Source organism: Pteropus medius, unplaced genomic scaffold (genome assembly GCF_902729225.1).
Source record: "Pteropus medius unplaced genomic scaffold, Ma_sr-lr_union100, whole genome shotgun sequence".
NCBI classification, from domain to species: Eukaryota; Metazoa; Chordata; class Mammalia; order Chiroptera; family Pteropodidae; genus Pteropus; species Pteropus medius.
The window spans coordinates 17,016,115-17,020,747 of record NW_024344370.1 but is presented as its reverse complement, the minus strand read 5'-3'; the positions used below and the strand labels follow the sequence as shown (position 1 = coordinate 17,020,747).

At 31.3% G+C, this 4,633-nt stretch overlaps 1 non-coding gene across 1 annotated transcript; it reads right to left on the bottom strand.

Moving 5' to 3' along the window:
- Positions 1–4,161: 4,161 nt before the first annotated feature.
- On the bottom strand, positions 4,162–4,264 carry LOC120608422 (U6 spliceosomal RNA). The gene has a single exon (XR_005654384.1). It is a non-coding gene; the product is annotated as a U6 spliceosomal RNA (small nuclear RNA).
- Between the last annotated feature and the right edge of the window lie 369 nt (positions 4,265–4,633).

Genomic DNA, 4,633 nt, shown 5'->3' with positions numbered 1-4,633 from the left:
TATATATATTTCCTGACTGATATCTTTCTTGCTTGTGAACATTTCATTAACTAACTCTTGGAAGAGCAGAATCTCTAAATTTTGTTCTGAAATTTAGAATCTAAAGTTATTATTTTAATAAATGTCGGATCAAGATATCAATGTGCTAATAATTTTGAAAAAATATTTGAGAAATTGTCAATTAATAATAATATGAATGTAAACATCTCAAGTGAGGATTTCATGCCATAGGAAGATATTAATTTTAATACTCTATCTCAATTTTCCAAATAGTCTATTTAGAAAAAAGAGTTTCAGGACTATCTATAGGGTAACATAAAGTTGCATTACCATTTGTCTCCCTTTAGCCATAAGATACTTGACAATATCTAAGTATTTTCATTCATTCTAATAGCTTCCTTCCAGTAGGCATGAAGAGGATAAAGACATATCTCTACATTAGAAATTACATTTCTGGGTTTTAGCCCAGTATACCTAACTGCTACTTTGGAAAAATCTTATCTAATTCAGTGGTGCTCATTCACATTCTAAACTTAAAAGTGTGGGTCCCGAGAAGAAAGTATCCTTTGATGGGAATCTTAAGATGGAATTTATCTGCCGAGACGGACTCCCCATAGTCAACTGAGGGCTTAAATGTTATGAATAATAAGAGTATAGTGGCCATTTGCTGACAAGGGCTTCTCACATATTCTGTATAATAGGAAGAACATCACACTGAACTCACAGCTTCCTGCACTATATTCTGCTCATTTATGCTGTCTGAGTCAACTATTTTTAGGAGATCCTGGTTTTGCCTTTCAACCTTCTGGACTAAGATCAGAACTGCTCCATAATGACCAATCAGGATGCATAATGTTGACCATCCAGGACTATGCAATATGGAAAAGTCAGAAGTATATGAATTTGGATACCTCATTTACATAAAATGGACCTAGGGAACGTGGATGGGAACTTTCACTTTAAAAGGCAGCCTACCCTTTGTCTCAACAGAACACAATTTAAGTTACTACCTGAACCTGCATCTCCTGAGCTGCAGTTTCTTTTGCTCAAATAAGTGTTTTGTTCTTATTACAGTCAAAATTAATTTTGGTTTAGAGTCACATTGACAACAACAGGATCCAGAGGGACTGTCTTTTGATCGTGGCACTGCTGTGGATTCATGTAAAGTACTGGTGAGAGACCCTTGTTCTCTACCATCTCCTCTGGTGATCTCTGCATTTGGCGATAAGCCCTCCTGGATCCCAATCTCTTTCCTTTGTTGAAGTTCTAGCCTTGATTTGAGCATTCTTTCTCTGTTTTCTTTTACTGTTTGCCAGCTTCCACTCATACGAGCAGGAGATTCAGATACAAAGTTTCTGTCTCTTTTTGTTTTCAAGTTAGAGACTCAAAATTCAGTTTGTCCATCACCATTTGTCTACATGGAGTACCTCAGAGAAGCCTTCATCTAGGTTAGAGATTTGTCCACATATACAGTGGTGGACCTCATCCATAAGGCTCAGACTCAACTTTGTCCATAAATTTTGTGAGGATACTCGCATTTGAGGGGATGCCTTCATCGAGTAAGTGAGTGAAAATGGGTAACCCATGATAAAATTGTAACTGGCTAGGTCTTTAGACAAAAATTACCTGATATGATTTACAGCAATATTGGCCATTATAGAGAACTTTTACCTCCTCAAACTTGCTTTTCTCAAAACTTAATTAGAAAACTGCATCTCTAAAATGGATGGCATACTTATATTAAGTGGTACCTTGAGGCTTCTAAACATATTCAGGACTCTAAAATAATCAAGGTAAATGAACAATTGAAAGAAGTAAAAATAGTTTCTGAGGTTTGTCTTACTCTTCTCCATCTTCTTTGTCTCCAGATATGTAGCAGTCATCTTGTTTAGACATATGGAAGCAGCCATCTTCGCACAGGCTCCATCCAGGTGTTATCTTCTAACAGGAAAATCTGTCCCTTTTAAATCAGGCTTTTGGAGGCTGCTGTTCTTGTGTTCTGAGCTTTCAAACTTTAATGTGCACACATGCTTTCTATTTCTTTTTGTTTTTGTTTGTCAGTAAGTCCACCTTAAAGAACACTCTTAAAAGAAAGTCTCTGAACCTACTCGCAGACAATAGAATAAATTATTTAATTGATTATAATTTGATTTTAAAATGGCTTTAAAGAAATTCTTACTACATGCAAAGCTATGGCCATCTGTACAAAATCTTACCTTAATTTATCTATTGAAAAATAATTTGAATTTAGTTTTTCTTTTGAGTATTGTATTATTTTACCTGGGGAAGAAAAACTAGCATTTTAAAATGAAAGCCATGAGATCTCTGTGTGTTTATATATGTCTATGTATGTATGTTATAAATAAGATATATATACTTAAAAATAGTCTCCAAAATATTGTGGTAACTTGAAACCTTAAAGTTTTACCAAGTTAAGTTAAATGATGAGACAAGATATTTCATTAAATTTATTAAATATATAAACCATTTTCAAATGAAATACAATATTGAAACATTAATGGTGCAATAACTTTATCTTCTTTTGAATTCTTATTGCAGAGAAACTAAAAGATAAATTTCAATCTGTTAATAAAAATGTATTGTGCTTTGTTGATGAAGCAAATACTTTAAAAAATGATGAAATATATTTGCCAGTAAAATAATATGTTTTTAGAGGTTATGAAATATATTTATACATTTGCCAATCTATTTGCCAAAATGCTGATTGCTTAATTTTTAGTAGTAATTAGAAATTAAGGTTTCTAAGAGTTAAGAATTTTAATTAACATATACGTAAATAATAATACGTAAATACGTAAATAATATATCTTCAGTAAAAAAAAATAATAATAATGTATAAAGCATGTAAATACATTTTTGAGAGAACTAAAATTTTTAAAAGTTTATCCTAAAAAATGTTATTTCTGAATAAGTAAGAAGGGACAAACTAACAGGGACAAGAAAAAATGTAGATGGTTTGTGAGAAAGGAATATTGAGAAAGAAATTTTATGTGTGGTTAAGTTAAATAGAATAAAATAAATTTAAGTAAATTTATATATCAAAATTAAGCTGATGCAAAATTAGAGTTTGGTTCTTTCCCTGTGCTATTGGTATGCTCTTTAAAAACAACAACAACAAACAACAACAACAACAACAAACAACAACAAAAAACAAATGGAAAGTAAAGATTTTATCTTTTATTAATATTATTTCCAGTCCTCTGCTTTGTCAGGTCTTTCATTGCTCAACTAAACCAATTATTAATATTAAAAGACCTATATTTTGCATTCAACCATTTAACTTTCTGTAACTGCTTTTGAAATTTTTTATTGTTACCACAATTAAATGGATTACTAAAGTAAGGAAATCTCTCTTTACAAAAGGGGAAAATAAAACTAATTAAGCCTACTTGAGGTTTTGAAAGTGGACTTTAATTCACTTTTCCTTTTTTCAAGGATAAAAAAATGTACCAGTGATGATTTGTATGTAGTCTCAATGGGAAAAAACATTACCATTTCAAATCACTACAGATGCAGCAGTTATTAAAATACTTTGAGAAAAGATTTATTTGTGCTAAAAATTTCCCCACAGAGCCCCACAGTGATCAGAGAACCTATTTTACAAGACAAATTCTAAACCAGGTATGCAAAATTTGCTCTGCATTGCACATTTTCATTGTGGTTTTTAGAACAAATCAATGAGATAGTCAAAACTCCATTGTCGAAGCTTGTTAGGTTTTTTAACCTGACTTGGTCTAAAGCCCGTCTCTTGATATTGCTTAATCTATGATCTACTCCCTTTGGTAAACATTAATTTTCTCCTTTTCAAAATACTACTGGAATAGCTATAACACTAAATTAGGCGGTATATAAACCTGCCTTATAAAGGAGACTTTCTGACTCATTGTGAAGAACTTATGCTTGTATTTCCCTTGTAAAAGTAGCTATTTTACTTCATTTTTTCTCTCTGCAATTTTTTTTTAATTATTATTTTTCAGTTAGAGTTAAAATTCAATGTCATTTCATAGTAGTTTCAGGTGCACAGCATAGTGGTTAGACATTTATATAATTTACGAAGTAATCCTCCCAATTAGTCTAGTACCCACCAGGCACTATACATAGTTATTACAACATTATTGGCTATATTTCCTACACTGTACTAAAAATATGGAATGCTTCATGAACTTACTGTCATCCTTGTGCAGGGGCCATACTAATCTTCTCTGAATTGTTCCAATTTCAGTATATGTATTGCCAAAATTAACTATTTTAGACCAATATGAATTTTCCTTTGTTTCTGACCAGTAAATGGAACCAAATTTGTATGAACTGGTTGGTAGAATGAAGTTCTGCAAGTATATGAAAGGTACATAGTATTAAATGTGAATCATTCTTTTTATCTTTCTAGAAGAATTTTTAACCACAATATTAAACTTTGGCAAGTTATTCAAGTAGAAAACCTGTATTTTAATGGAGATAACTAGAGCAACATGGAAAGATAAAATTGATGGCTAAGAAAATTGTTGTATACAATCTTTATTAAAATTTAAAAATAAGTATTGTCCTTTTCCTGATATCCAAACTAAAAAAAAAGTTCATTTCAAATATAAGAAATTTTCCATTACATAAGGAT